This window comes from Arvicanthis niloticus, chromosome 18 (assembly GCF_011762505.2).
Source record: "Arvicanthis niloticus isolate mArvNil1 chromosome 18, mArvNil1.pat.X, whole genome shotgun sequence".
NCBI classification, from domain to species: domain Eukaryota; kingdom Metazoa; phylum Chordata; class Mammalia; order Rodentia; family Muridae; genus Arvicanthis; species Arvicanthis niloticus.
In genome coordinates, this window is record NC_047675.1 from 5,777,022 (window position 1) to 5,793,723 (window position 16,702).

At 42.3% G+C, this 16,702-nt stretch overlaps 1 non-coding gene across 1 annotated transcript; it reads left to right on the top strand.

Moving 5' to 3' along the window:
* Nucleotides 1-10,171: 10,171 nt before the first annotated feature.
* Nucleotides 10,172-10,299, top strand: LOC117723573 (small nucleolar RNA SNORA17). Its single transcript, XR_004608681.1, has one exon. It is a non-coding gene; the product is annotated as a small nucleolar RNA SNORA17 (small nucleolar RNA).
* The last annotated feature ends 6,403 nt before the right edge of the window (nt 10,300-16,702 follow it).

Here is a 16,702-nt window from a genome sequence, read left to right on the forward strand (position 1 = left end):
GGCTGCATCCATGCAGGGAATGGATAGTGTCCTAAGAGAAAATCTAAAGATTTCTTACCATCATGGCCAGATTTCATCTCAGCTGAGGTGGAAGTATTCATAGAGGGATCAGACTGGGCCTTATAGGACAGTGGCGGCAGAATGGCACCGCTACAGGTGGCCTGAGGCAGTTATGCATAGCTCAAAGTCACTTATGTGTATTTCCAAAGCAGTGTTGGTGCCTACATTTAAACTTGTGGATTATAATTAAGTTACATTAGCCAACTTATATTTATTAGGCAACCAGGCCTCAACCAATCTGGGAGTGTAATCTAGTAACTGAAACAAAATTTAGCTCAAAGTCACTGACCCAGATTTTGATCCAGGTTTTAGTATTTACTGTAGACTTAGGTCATTAAAAAAATCTTTTCTGTATTGTATATATGGTGTGTGTGTGTGTGTGTGGGTGTGTGTAGGTGCACCTGTGTTATGAGCATGCATGGTGGTCAGAGGACAAGCTTGGATGTGAGGCAGGGTCTCCTGTTCACTGCTGTGTATCCAGGCTGGCTGCTGCAGGAGCTTTAGGGAGTCTCCTGTCTCTGCCTCCCACATCACCATGCGGGGACCGGCATCTGGCTTATGTGGGTCATGGGCATCTGAACTTAGGTCCTGACACTTGCGTGGCAAGTGTTTGACTCAGGGAATCAGACTCTCACTTCAGATCTTAGTTAAAACAATTATTTTTGTGAGCATGGGCATTTTGCCTTCGTGTACTGCCTGTGTACTTTGTGTATGCAGTGCCCACTGAGGCCAGAGAAGGGCATCCCCGAAACTGGAGTTACTGGAGAAACTGGAGGGTTGTGAGCCATCACATGGGTGCTGGGAATCGAACCTGAGTCCTCTGCAAGAGCAGTCACTGGTGCTCTTAACTATTTCTCAGCCCCATCCCCTGTTCAGGGTTTCAAAGTTTCAGTCTCTTCATTAGGAAAGGGGAGTTGATCAAAATGCCTTCCATATCAGGTTGTGAGAACTCCATAATTCTTAAGAATTAATAATAGTAATACATATAAGGTAAGCAGTGTTACTATTATTTTCATTGTGGCTGCAAAATAAGATGTGCTGGAAGAGTGGGGAGGAGTGTGGGTGTGGGTGTGGTATGACATGGTGGGATGGGGGTCGGGGGTGGGAGTGGGGTGTGTGTGTGAGGGGTGAGAACTCCTTACTGAGAGACCAGCAAAGGCTGTTAAGAATGTTAGTTGATAGATTTTTGTGTGTAAGCTTTCTACAAAATCAACAACAAATCCACAGTGAAATCCACTTCACACTCACTAGGACAGACTAAAAAGAGGAGCGAATGGTGACAGGAACGGGGGAGTCAGAGTCTGCAGACAGTGCTGGCAGGGATATAAATTGGCTTTATTACTTTGGGAAAATCTGATGGCATCTTGCAAAATCAGACTTAGAGTTACCATCTGACCTAGCAGTTCCACTCTTGAGGATTATTGTGTGAGACTCTTCTTGGCCAGACACAACATAAACATCTATTTATCCCAGATCCAAACTGATACTGACCAAAATAATGATTATACCCACTGGCAAACTTATATGTCTATGGGGGTTGCTTACAGGAGTGTGGTCGAGGGGCTACTTACAGGAGTGGGGTTGACTCACAGGCAATTGCATCATGAAGAAGCCCACTGCACCATGATGACTGACACGGCTGCAACCTTGAAGCTCTCTGTGTGACTTTCAGAGAGTTTTACTGGTCACAGAATCTACTCCAGTCACTGTGCTGGCCAGAGTCTCTTCAGTCTGCAGGATGTTACTGTGCCTCTAATCTCAAGAGGGGACTTTAGGTTTCATTTGTCTAGAACGAGAGAAACCTGTTTACTTTTGAGTCTCACAAGTCTTCTTCTAGAATGGATTGTTTCAACTTAGAGGCGACGACTATACCACCTGAACTCCAGAAAATACAAGTGCATCAATACTCACAGAAGCGCAATTCACAATAACCAAAAAGTGAAAACAGAAATGTTGATCAGTGGATGCAGCACCACTGTCTGTATTGTACTGTACTATAATATAACATACTGTAATGTACTATAGTGTACTGTAATGTGATGATGTAAGTTATGACATGTACATACAACGTAATTTTTTTTAGACACACAATAGAACTCAGGACTAAAAGGTACTTCAAGATTGTTTATGTTTTAACTCATCGCTGTTAAGGAAAGAAGCTAGACATAAAACACCATATGTTGTGTAACTCCATATATGTGTAATACCCAAAGTAGGTCAGTTCACAGAGACAGAAAGCAGACAGAAAGCACATTAGTGGCTGCTGGGTGCCGGGAGGTGTGTGGTGCAGCTGCTTATTGGCTCGTGGTTTTATTTTGTGCTGACAACAGTCTTAGGAAGGAGATGAAAAGCTTGCACATGATGGACGTGCAGAGTTTTATCTATTTATTTATTTTGGGACAGGATCTTTCCTGGTTATCCTGGAACTAACTCTGTAGACCAGGCTGGCCTTAAACTCAGAGATCCACCTGCCTCTGCTTCCTATGTTCTGGGATTAAAGTAGTGGACCACTATACCCTGCTTGGATACACCATTTCAGAGGTACAGACCTTGGAAGACCACCTGAACCACTGTAATTCCACCAATAGAGGTTTCCCATGTCCCATGCAAACAATTGACTTGATTTTTACTATCAAAGAACATCATTGTTTACTTTAAAAATAGGGCCTGTAACTGTGATCAACACACACGCAACTGTATATGGCTTCTTTCAGCATGATGCTTTTGAGATGTGTTTATGAATATTTGGGTTATCTACAAATTTTGTAATAATAAACAAATGCCTTCCTAGTATTTTGTGTAACACCTTTTGTAGGAATATACTTTATTCTTTTGCTTGGGTGAAAGTTTATGAACAGAAGCACTGACTCAGTGACTAAGCATATGGTGGCTTTATATGAGATTACCTGGACCCTGAGTGATGACATAGGCTGTGCACGCGCCTCAGCAGAGAGGTAGAGTCTCAGGCTGCACTCATACCCCTCATTCCCATGTAACATCATTACCTTTTGGAATTTTAAAAACTCTATCTTGAGTCCATAATATTTACTTTCTAATAGTAGGTCAAGCATTCAACATTTTTTTGTTGAATCTACTTTTTGTGTGTTGTATTTAACAATATCAAAGTAAAGCAGAACAAAAGAAAGAAACATTTATCTAGATTGTTCTCTGAAGAATGAAATCTAGCCACCCCCTCATTTGAACTAACCCCTGTGTTGTCAAAAACACAACTGTTGACTTTGTCCAGTTTGTTTTAAAAAGATTATTTGAAATCCAGAAACTGGGCTTTTCCTTAGACGCAACACTAATTTGAAGAATTCTTTGCGGTTTAGCCCAGTGCTAAAATTTTTGTTGTCTGGATAAATGAATTAATGAGTGGAAAAGTTTCCAGTGTAAGAACCTAGAAAGAGGAGAAAACATTGTGTGGTGAGTTGCTAATAGTTTGTTTCTTTCAATTGGAATAATTAGAATTCTGCACTGTCTGCTTCAATTTTGCCTACACTGTGTTCAGAAAACTACTTCCAGCTTTTCACAGAGGATTGACTGAAATCGTTCACTGAGCCCGGTGATGAGCCAGCACCTCTTACCACAGCCTGTCTGGCCTTCGGACAGTCCTGTTACTCCTGTTTTTAAAAATAAAGATCCTGCCTTTGAATCTTGTGTTTCCAATGAATGCCATCTTGAAACAACGAGGAAACATATTTGGAAAAATTGTTCTTTTATTATTTTTATATGCCCTGAAAACATAAGGTCCACAAATAGCTTATCCATCACTATGCGAATAACTCAGAATAACAGATATTAAATAGAAGGGACTGCTTATATTATTTTTTTTGTTCCTTTGCCTTTTGAGATAAGGTTTCTCTACATGGCCTTGGCTAGTCTGGAACTCACTGTGTAGACCAGACTGGCCTCCCACTTACAGAGATCTGCTTGCCTCCTGAGTGCTGGGCTTAAAGGCATGTATCACCATGAATGGTTAAATCTTAACTTTATCAAAAATCTTTAGACTGTTACTATGTCTGTTCCCCTCTCAATATTTCAGTACAAGTCCTGTGATTTAGGGGTGTTTAATAAAACAGAAATATTTTTTCTTCTTAAAAGGACAGTCATGGTGAGTGTCTTTTCAGAGGGTGAACGAGACACGTTTCTGGCTCATTTTTTCAGCACTTCTGATGCAGCACAGCTATCTTTGTCATCTTGTACACAGGAAGAACCCAGATATATACATGCTGCAGCCTTCACGTGGTTATCGTACCTGTAACTTTGGGGGAGGAGGCACACCAGAGTAAGCAGGACAGAAGAAATGAGTTGTGTACATTAAAGCGTATTGCTCACTTTTGGGAAAGCCCTTCATTTACGGAGGAGGAAGTATGCAGTATCTTCCTCCTGCAGTAATTCACCTGTGCTGTAGCAGCCTGTTGGTTCACCCTAACACCTTGCTTGTGTCTGGCATGAGTTTCTTTGCTTATAGATTTTATTAATTGATATTCTTTGTATCTATCCATTTTGTTCGTTCACCAATACATTTTTTTTCATTTAATTTTTAATCTTTAAATTGTGTGTATTCATGAGTATCTATGCATTGATATGTGCCTGTGAGTGCAGGTACTCCAGGCAGTGAGAACAGACCATCAGAGCCCTGGAACTGGAGTTACAGGCAGTTATGAGTTGCCACCACAGTGTGCTGGGAATTGAACTCAGGTCCTCTGCAATTTCAGCAAGCCCTCTTAGGCTTTGAGCCCTCTGTTCAGGCCCTGGATGCTGGGATGACAGGCATGCACACTCATACCTGGGTTCAGACAGCCAACAGTCAGTTCCTTGGAGGATGAAAGTCACAGCAAGGTACTTTAACATATGTTGCATAGAGTAAACAGGAAAACAAAACAGCCAAACAGATAAACAAACAACACACTTTTAGAGAAAAAAGTTATATGAAAAAATAATAAAGGCACAGAGTATTTATGGACGGAGAGAACCACCTAAGATAGTGGGACTGGGTCAGGAAATGGGTCTCAAAGAAGGGAACATATAGATGGATTGATGTGTAACTGGCAAGTTGAGACCCACTATGCATCTACATGGGTACAGGATCTCCTATGAGGAGGAGTCCTGAAGTACAGAAGCCCAACAGGAACAAGCTTTGTTCATTTGAAGAAAGGAAAATTGGAGAGACCTCAGGGAGGGACTAAAGTGAGGAGTGTAGGTTGGAGGGTGTGACTGAGTCACACTGGGGTTTTGAGATCACACTTGATTTTATTTAGAACACACACTGAGCTTGGTGTTTGTTAATGTAACACCAACTTATGTAGCTATGGAGTTAAAAAGTCTGCGTGGTTGAGGCTTTGTCCATTTGATTAAAGTTAGTTTAATTTTTCTGTCACTAAGTTGATCCAAACATTATTTAGGCTTCAGGTAGACAGTATCTGGGTACAGTAACAGAAACAAGGATAGAATTAATTTGAGCCTTATCCTATACCATATAACAAATGATGGGGCTGAGAGGTGGCTGTTCTCCAAGTCTCTGGAACTCTGAGTGCTCCCTTTGACAAAGTCTCCATGGGCCAAACCTAACACGAGGCTTAGCATATCTTGCTCAAGAATGTTGGGGAATCTGTAGCTTCATTGTGTGTGATTCATATTCTTGTGATGGAGTTGCCTTTAAACCTTTGAGGCAATGAAAAATGGACCACAGCCCAAGTGTTTCCAGTGTGGGCATGCCCAGAGAGCAGGCTCCTCACAGGAGATGAGTGGAAGAGGAGCCAAGGGCCTATCCATTGTGAGCCTAGTCGTCAGATAGTATTGTACACCTGGGAAGGATGAAAATATACAATATGTACCTCATTTTCATATGGAATCTAAAAGACTAAATCTTAGGGAACATCCTGTGACTTGACTATGATGTAAATTCTCTGTGTTTCCCTCAAAGGTGTACAATCACCCCCTTTTCTTTAAAGAAACTGTTCAGGGAGTCTCGGGAGTTTACTGAAAGGATGTATTTCTCAGTTTGAAGCACTGAAACTACATTTTGTTATTTTTTTTTTTTTTTTGAAGCAGGGTGTCATGTAGCTCAGGCTAGCTTCAAAGTTATTGTATAGCTGAGGCTAACCTTAGCTTTGTATGTCTGTGTTTGAGAGAATGGACATGCACTGCCATGGTGGGCATGTGGAAGTCAGAGGTCAACCTTGGCTGTCAATCAGTGCTTTCCACTTTGTTTGGGATAGAGTCTCTTCTTTGTGAGCTGCTGTCTATGCTGTGACAGCTGGCTTTCAGGTCTCCAAGGCTTATCCTATCTCTACACCCCATTGTTAGAGTGCTGGGGTTGCAGAGACGCCCTACAGCACTTGGTTTTATGTGAGTCCCTGGGACTCAAACTCCAGACCTCACATTTCTGCAGGCAGGCACTTAGCCACTAAGCCAGCTCCCCAACTCCCCGACTCCCCAACCCTGGGTTTTTTTTTTTTTTTTCATTCTCCTGTCTCTACTTCCCTAGTGCTGGGATCATAGGTGCCTGTGACATTCCTGGTTTATGTGATTCTGGGCATCAAACCCTTCATGACTTTTAGGTAAGGTGTCAACCTACATCTTAAGCACCCAACAGTTTTCTAATGCTCTTTTGCTTGTTCATGTAATTCTTTACCTCATCAGGAAATATTTCTTTTAAGGGACAATGATTTGTCTCAAGCAGAGTTTCCTCCATTTGGTCTGAATTTTAAATTTTAAGGATTCTATGTGGTTTCTTGGACAACTCTGGTAGAAAGGCATAGTTGAAAACAAACAAACAAACAAAAAAACAAAAACAAAGCAAGACAAAACACAGCTGTTCCTCTTCCAATACTGCTGCTTCTGTGAGCCTGGCTTTATGAGGGGTAAGAGTGCACTGTGATGGGCGTGCCTCGTGGGAAACATTTGGTGGCCTCCCTGTGGGAAGATATCATGGGAGAGTGGCAAAGGATGGATCTTGTTACATGTGTGGCCTCAGAAAAGTTAGTCACACTAGCTAAGGATCCTCCATTTTTAACTTAGATCTTCCTAACTGGCATACTCTAGTGACTCAAGTCACTGGAGAACATACATGCCTGTATCCCTCCTTAGACACACGAGGAGGTTTAGATGGAAACCAGGAAGTTTCACAGTCAGTGAGCTGGGGAACTGGGAGAGCTTTGGAGGTAGTCCAGTCCGAATTGACCATAGAAAGATCAAGGAACTGCTGATGTCCAAAGACCTCGGCAGTGGAAGAACAGGAACACGTGAGACCTAAAGGGTGAACATGTGAGAACCAGGGGCTCCAGTGTCCACAGTCAGCAGTGGGTGAAGGTACCACAGGCACAAGGAACCCCCCTTTCCTTTGAGCTAGTAGGGAGGGCCCTACTAGGAGGAGGGAAGCTTGCCCACATCAGTGACTGGATCATCTTCTCTGGCCCTAATGCTAAGCACTGTGCTAGTTAGTTTTAACTGTCAACTTGGCACCATCTGGAAATATGGGAATAGACTCTTAATGACGATTTATCTAAAACTGGTTGGAATTGGCACGCCTATAGGGGATCATCCTCAGTGGTTCCTGACACTGAGAGGCTCACCCTGAATGTGAGCAGCATCAGTATCAAGCAGCTGTGGGTATGTAGGAGTCCATATTATTCTCTTCTTAGCTATGGGCAGAGTTGGCTCTTTAGTTATACTTGCTGTCACAGACCATCGCCTGGGATTCTAAGCCTGGTACACCCCTTTTCCCCTAAGTTGCTTTTTGTCCAGGTATCTAATCACAGTAGCCAAAGTGAAACCAGGACAAACACTGATTTCTATGGAAACTCCTTCACAAACATACACAGAGGAGATGCTCACCAGCCATCTGGATGTAGACGTAGTCATCACAATTGCCTGCCTTCATTGTCCAGTGATGGAGGTTGTTTCCGGTATCCAGTACTGAACCAGGGGCCTTACATGCACTACGAGAACAGGTTACCATGAAGCCACGTCCTCAGCTCTGAATAGTTTATTCTTGGGGATTCAAGACCCACTACCATTCAGAGAGGAGAAAACAGATTGTTATAACCACAATGGCAAATTGTACAAGATAGAGAAACACACTTGAAGTTTACTAAATCCTGCTAATTCATCACTAAAGTCCCAGACCAGTTAGTGACAACACTAACATAGAATGTACTGTAAGTTGAAAATTATTTAAGATAAATGTGGAAACAGTAAGAGAAGGAGATGAGGAAGAAGCCAGGGAAAAGGGGATAACAGAGACTTGATAAATAAAACAACAGAGGAAGTGAGTGGGGTCACTGTAGCTTACAGCTGGTCATATCATTTTGTAAGTAACTAGAAGAATTCAAGGTTTTAAACACAAAGAAATGGCAAACATTTGAAGAGATGGGAGAGCTAACTACTGGCATTTGGTTCTTGCACATTGTGTTCTTGGACTGAATTACTGCACAGTACCCCACAGGGGTGTGTGCCTGTTGAGTCAACAGAAACTAAAAGATGTTAACATTTACAAATACCTAAAAGGCCAAAAGTTTAGGCCTTGAGAAAGATGACTAGGTTTTGAACATTATTCCATACATGGGCAGCATTGACAGATAGGCAAATATAAATAATAAAAGGCCAGGGAGTTAAAAAAAAAACAAAAAAAAAAACAACCAACCAAACCAAACCAAAACAAAAACCCCTCAAATACAGCCATCTTTGTTGACAAATTGAATCTTTAAAAATATTTTATTTTTGCTAACTCCAAAAATAGAGAATCTGCATCTTTCTTATGTCAAATTTCTGACTTGTTAGAGTAAAGACTTTTGCTCTACCAGCCCCAACACAGCGTGACCAATTCCCCACAGATGGGAGTGTCTCATTGTAATGGAGAGCTTCATCCTGTGTCCCCTTGTGAAGGGGGAATGTGCTTCATTCCAGGAGCAGTAAGAAACATATTGATCCAGGAACCTGGGTCTCCAAACATGGAAATTGCTTACTTATCTTGGTAAATATCTTTTAGAAAATTCTTCCACTGGCTTCCCACATGGACTTAACTATCTATTTCGTGTCACAGTTTGTGCCATCTGGATCCTGTTTCCTGGGCTACAGTTGCAATGCCAAGTTACCATTTCATGTAAGAGTCTTACATTGTGACACAAGTAACTATGCAATGATTCAATTTCCAGTAAAAATTCAGAAAGTATGGTTTGCATAGATATAAATTAGAGATTGCCATGTAACAATTTGTTAATTTTATTGTAGCATTTGGCTTTGTTGTAGTTACTATGGGGAGGGTGTTACAAAATAGACTTCTAAATTTGGAGATGTGGCATTATTTTAAAATTTATAAAATTGTGTAAAAGATCTACATCCTTCCATATGTTGAAGAGAAAATTTGAGCTAGTCATCAGTAACAGAAAAGAAACATTGGGTGATTTTTAGAAATTAAAAAAAAAAAACTTCCTAGTTAAATAAATTTTCTGGGGAACTATGTGGAATGACAGAACATAAGAGTGAACAGTTTCACATCAGTACTGCTTGGCTGAAGGTTAGCCATTAATGAAGCAGGGTGGAGATTTACCTCCCACCTTAAGGTAAACTCATACGAAGTATTTCAAGAGCAACGGGAACCAGTGAGATGCTTGGCAGGAAAGACTTTAATCACTGGAACTCACATTGTGGGACAAGAGAACTGGCTCCTGGGAGTTGTCCTCTGACTTCCACATGTGCTGTAGCACGCACATATCTCCACCCCATTATATCAAAACAAAAGAACAAATAAAAGTGGGAAATTCCTAGCCAATTATTGATCCGTTCATTTGAATACAAAACAAAAGGATCTGATGCTTCGGTTGAAAACCATACAATTCTTGTAAGAAAATACAGTATTCCAAAATAAATCTATGGAGGAGTACTTCAGAAGTAATCCTTATTAGTCGTCTTTCCACTACTGAGGCAAATACCTGGGAAAATGAACTTGACGTTTTATTTTGACTCCTGGGTTCTGAGATTACAGTCCATGGTCAGCCATTTGTGGCTTTTGAGTTTGTGGTAGATGAAGGGTACCATGGTGGGAATATGTGGTAGATATGGTTAGTTTACATCATGGTGGCCAGGAAGCAAAATGTCAGAGACAACTGTCCCTAGAGGCATTGCAGGTGTGACCGCTGTGTCACATGTGCGTCTGCAGGTAGCAGAGAGGAGAGGCTGTCTATGCTCAGCGTCCTGACCTGGGAATATCTGAACAATTAGTAATCTAACACTTCCTGAAAAAAGTGAGCCTGAGATGACCACCAGTCCAGTATAAGGGGGCCCCAGGCAGGGATCTAGCCTGAGACAACCACTTGCCAGTCACCCTGAAAGCTCAGATGGGCTCTCAGGGTGGGGATCGAGTCAGAGGCCTGAGGTCCCAGGTGGGAGTGAGCCTAACACAGAGAACCTTCTTATGGGGTTACTTGGGTGGGCCTGGGTGAGGGGCTAGCCTGAGATGACCATCAATCTGGTGTTGTGCTTAACAGGGAGTGGGGGGAGCAGACCATTCCTGAGGTGACCCCTGCCCAGTGCCATAAAGCACTGGTGGGGAATAGCACTCCTGAGACCACTCCTGAGATGACCCGAGACACTCAAAGACACCCTGGTGCCACTGAGAATAGCAAGTAAGCAGTGAAAAAATGGAAGAGAAAGAGAAACAGAAGAATGTGAACACAGTGAAGAGAGGCAGAACTGGAGACTCAAGGTAGTGAGAACAGCCTGATGGGAGTAGCCAGTGATGCCACCTGGGACCATGGTGGGTCCTGGCCTATGGTGCTGCTGGGGGACACATCTGGGTTTGTGGCCCTGCTGCAGCAAGGGCGTGTTACAATCAAAGGCTAGGTGGACATCCCTGGTCTTGGCTTCAGCCTAGGGACATAATGTTTGAAGGCTGTGCAAAACTGACCCCACCCTTTGCCTGGACATTGTGGTAGAGCTGGCCCTGGGGGCATGTCCCACTGCCTGCAATACTCGGGAGAGTGGAGCCTCTAACTCATCTGGGCAGCAGGGTAGAGTTGGCTCTGATTTCGAGGGTTGCTAGTGGGCCTTACCAGCAGGCTCATCATCTCAGATACCTCTCAGGCCCAGATCCAGGGCTTTGAATTGGCCCACCTCAACTCCTATTCCACCAAGGAGCTGCTGAAGTGCATAAAGGGGCGGGTCTTACAGATCCAAACCTACAGGCTCTGCGTGACACAGGTAACAACAGGGTATCCTAGAGGAGTCCCAGTGAAGTTTCAGTATTGACAGTGTCGCAGAAGCCAGAGGTCTTGTACCAGGCAGATGAGTCATTGCAATGAACATTTGCAAGCAAAGAAGCTTGGACAAAGGGGTCACTGTGGCATGCATTGTGACACACTACAGCGTCCACAGTGAGGTGGTTTTTCTCTGTTGTGAGGGGTTTGCAAGGGCAGGTACAAGAGGAGGGGGAGATGAGTGGGATTGAGATACATGATGTGAAGTTCACAAAGAACCATTAAAAACTTTAAAAAGCCAGAGACAAGAAGGGGCATGGGTTTCAATGTCTCCTCCACCAACCAAACTCCTTCAACCTGGCCCCACTTCTTAAAAACCCCACCAACTGTCCAATAGCACACGGACTATCCAGTTCTTCAGCCTATGGCCTTGGAGCACTCAAGGTCTGATCCACAGCACAGTGACATGAATTCTTCCAGATGAGGAAAAATGGCGACATTATAGTTATTCTACCTCAAAAAGATTACCTTGGATCAAAAAAAAAAAATCAAATTGTGTATAGTAACTGTTAGCATTTATTATATATTTCTTAGCAAGCATGGAATAATAGTAACACATTAACAATTATGTAAAAACATCACAGAAAATCTTATAAGTACTCATGTGACCAAAGGCTGTAACAAGAAGGCAAAAGTATTGTTATGCTTGATTGGCCCCCAAATATACATGATCCAGCTGTTGGTAAAACTTTGTCATCAAGAAAATTATCCAAGAAACTACAGAGTACGATAATGACCATTCACTATGTTTTGTAGAAATAAAAGCAGAATTCAGTGTAGGGTTATTGGGGTCCAGCAGCAGAAGAGCTGAGAACAGGTTTGGGGGGGGAGGGGACCTCCATCTGGTCCCAAAGGGGTGTAGTGGGGTGGGGCAGTGGGGGAGTCCTTGACTTGATGGCAGCTGCAGGCATGGGCTTGGTGGCCATGGCTGGGAGCGCAGAGAGGCCTTCTGCAGGAGATTAGACACGGCTCTATAGGCAAAGACCTTCTCCATCGCTCCCACGACAGATCTCGATGAAAAAAGGGAGTCTGTAGTCTTAAGACATTTATTTTCATGGCGGAAAGTGGATGAGTAAAACCATACCCCACTTCTCAGGGCAGGCCTGAGGTTAAATACCTTTTGCAGGGAGGAGTGTCTGTTCTTCCCTGCAAAAATAAGAGGACAAAGCTTATTGGCTAAGTCCTCTAGGTCTTAGGTACCTCATTAAAATAGAGATTCCTCTTGAGCCTAAGTGACCTGTGGTCACGTCCTCTACATGTGGAGGGACTTGGGGTGTTGTCCTTACATGACTGATGGTCACAAAGCTATGGGGTGCTGTGGCTAGTGACAGGGGCCTGGTGCCCAGGAACAGGAGAAGTGCCTACTGTCCCTTCAGGGTTTCCAGGGCTTCAAGCCTTAGCTCAACCCAGGACCAAGTTACCGTTGAAGGTCTCACAATTCAGTATCATCACAGAAGTCATTTGTGCACAATATAAACATTGGCAACATTGTATCATAACTCCTTAGGGAAAGATTGTAAAATCACAACCATTGAGGCAACAATTTTAAAATGTAACTTATGTATTTTAGATATAATGTATGTCAAGTAATATAGGGAGCAGCTATTGCCAGCTTTGTGGATTATAAAACACATGTTTCTATAAGCAAACACTTTGGTTGATTTTTCCCGTGTACATTTATAACTAAAGGAGAATTTAATATGGATGGGCTAAATTAAAAAGGAATGAAGGTAAAAATAGAGGGGCCAAATGTATGACAGATGCTTGTAGAAATTATAAGATGGCATAACAGATCGCTTGTTCCTCAGTGGCTGTGTGGTTTAAAAATTGACATTATAAACAAGAGGGTTGTGGAACAGTGTGGGAACAATAATTAGAAACCATGTGTTGTATTATCTGTTACATTTTTGAAGATAGTAGTAGTAGAAGAAGAAGAGTAATTTTGAAGAATAATAAGAAAAGATTTTAAATATTTGCATCCCAAAATGATAAGGATCTGAGATAAATCACACATTATAATGTGGTCATTCTAGAATGAAGTCATGATTTAAAAATCCCACGTTATACATGATAATGTATAAAGATTTATCAGCCAGAAGAACAAGCAAAGTTTTTATGTCATATAACCCAAATATATAGTGAAAGAAGTTTAATAGGCAAATGTTTTTAAAGAATTTTTTAATGTTTTAAAATTATGTGTAAATGTGTGCAGCTGTGTGAGGGAGTTTATGCACACGAGTGTAGCACACATAGAGGCCAGATGAGTGCATCAAGTCTCCTGGAGCTGGAGTCATAGGCAGTTGTGAGCCAAGCCATGTGGGTGGCAGGCACTAAGCTCAGGTTCTCTGGAAGAGCAGTATGTTCTTTTAAGCACAGTGATCTCACCAGTTCCTATAGAGATATTTTTAATACTAGCAAATTTGAATTGTGTTTTAAGAACTAATCAAATGCCCTTTGACCTTCACTAAACACTAGATTGTATTTAGAACACACTAAACATAATACAAAAATAAATCATCAAGTGTGTGATGGGGCAGTTGATTGAGGGTGTCATTAAAAACTAAATTAGAGGCTGAGACTGTTGGCACTTGCCTGACATGCTAGCAAAGTCAGCTGAGGACAGGAAACCATGAGTTTGAGTCCAGTCTGGGTTAGCAGAGGAGTTCAGGACCAGCCTGGGCAAGCAGAGGAGTGCAAACCATGTGTTAAGAACCAGCATGGGCTAGGTAGAAACACCCTCTTCTCAGAAATAGAAACCAAACCAAATAAAAGTGAATTGGAACTAGTGTGTTGTGTGCTGCTTTAGACACTATTAGGTCTGTCAGTTACCTGGATCTGTGGAGGTGTCTGTGAGATGACTGTAGATAGCATCTTAGCACTCACTTTTATTGCAGCAATATCCAGAGAGTTATGAAATGCAGTGATAACACATAACTATTCTAATTAATAGATAATGATGCAATATTATTATTATTGGAAATATTTCAGTGTAAATAGGCTATCACACACAGGAGTTTTGTTCGAAGGTTGTCAGTTTGTCCTGTTAGAGGTCAGAAAGAAACTGCTTAAATCTTGTGGGCTGTCATGTCTGTTGCAAATATGGAATTCTCCTGCTCTAGCGCAGAAGCAGCCCTGTAAAAGCAGACAAGTACAGCTGCATGTAGATATTTGCATGGTGTGTGATTTTCATGTATCTTGCAAATGTTTTCTTTCAACACTTTTTTAACCATTTAAGATGTTAAAGCGATTTGTAGCTGGTTGACTGTACAAAAACAGGGTAGGACTTAGCTTGAGAGTCATGGCAGGCTGATCTCCAATGCATATGCATTTTAAAAATTGTGAGCAAATTGATTGCAATTACATGAAGTTTAAGATTGAACTTGAAAGACACCCAGAGTGGGATAACAGGCCACACAGCATCATGCAGCCTTGGTTTATTGCATACAATACTAGGATACTTGTATGGCTTTGAGTTTATGTTTGTCTCAGCATCAGTTGCCAGTGGAGAATATTTCAACTCAAGAAATGAGGATACAAGCGCCAGGTGCAATTTCAAGGAAATACTATGCAACCTAGTGGCCATTCCTATACAACAAGACTCAGTACAAACAGAGAGTCTCCGGCTCACTAAGGCTCCATTGTGAATTTTGGTTTTAAGATGGCGTGAAAGCCATATTCACACAGTAGAACCACACTTCAAAATTCGACCTATTTTCAGGCTAACAACGCATGCAACATGACTCTCTGTGACATTGGGAGGTAGTAAGGAGCTGTGGCTTCAAGTCAGGAGAAAAAAGGACCAGCTTCCACACGGTGCTGTGTGTGCTGAAGAAGCACATTCAGTAGGCCAGGCGCGGGAAATGTACTTTCCAACTCAAATATTTGCAACAGTTGATGGCTTCGCCAGTGACTACCCTACTGTAAGAGAGGGAGCATCTTTAAGTACTGAGATTGCCGAAATGAATTTATTTGCCGAGAAACGAGCTATGTTATCCTTTCTTCACAAGTTATTTTATAACACATTAGATGATAACCTTAATGTAGTGGCTGCAATTTTGAATTATTTGATGGTCAATGACTTGATCTGTGAATTTTACAAAGGTGACCTTCTGTTTTACAGTTGGCATAGAGAAGATGCTCTTTGCCGATCGTGGAGGCCCTACGCAGAACAATGAAGACTTGTTTTAACTGATGGAAGCAGTGTGCTGACCACACGTGTTCAAAGAGAAATGTGTCGTCTCCAAGAAGACTTGATTCCAGCCTCTCAGAGCTTCTGGCTTGCGTGGAGTTCTTTGCTTTGCAGGCTAACATTTGTTATAACACAATATTTCCTCTTTTCCTCTTCTTTCCAAGTTACGTGACTAGTAGCTTAAAGCCCGATATTTTTACTTTAGAACAAACTGCAATGTAAAACCTCCCTACCTCTTAGCAAATAAACAAGAGCTTCCCAGCACACTGTTATGGTTATGTAGAGAATGCTGTGTTGAGGTGTCCATGTCCAAGTCCATCCTCCATCCAGTCCGTGTTGTGTGTCCTGTAGTGTGTGTGTGTGTGTTGTGTGTGTGTTTTATGCCCCCCTGCCCTCCCCACTCCATACATGTCAAATCTTCAACTTCAACAGCAGATAGAACCAAGTAGCTTTTTACAGTGGCTATTGTTAGTCTCAGGGCTGAAGGATAAGATAAACATTAGTTCCTCAGCGGACAACTCTCTTGTTTTTGACAGCACCTGTCTGTTCTCTAGTCAGCAAACACATATAACCTGAATATGTCCTCCGATGTAAAAATACATTTCTCAAGCCAAAGCTTTCAGGTAAAAATACAAATCACTTGACTTGTACTCAAAACTTTTTAAGAAACAAACTTTCAAATGCACGGAAGCTATTTGGAGCTAAAAGAAGACTTGTTTAGCAGTCAGTGAGGCCATTGTGCAGGGGACCACAGGTATTTTGCAACAGACATCTGGAGATCTCATTAGAATTTGAAAGCAACTTGAAAAAAGATGTTCTTTAAAGTGAGAAGGTCTGGCTGAGCTGAGTGAGCTGAGGAGGGAGCTGAGGGAGAACGGGAGGTGGCGCTGTGCCTAATGAGGGAGTCAGCCAAGGGCCCTGGCCTAACTCTCATTAGAAGCTTTTGAAAGTGTGGATATGGGGAAGGCAATGAAGCTAGTGTTAGCATTTCTTCTAGGCTCCGCCCCACAGTTACCTGGCAATGGCCAGGTATACCTTCTTTACTATAAAAGGGACTGTGTGGCCCCTTTTCCCTCTCTCTCTCTTACTCTCTGCCCCTTCTCTCACTGACCCCTTTCTCCCTTTCTTCCCTTCCCCTCCCCCTCCCTCTATGTGTTCCTGACCGGTGGCGTGTCTCTCTCTCTCTCTCTCT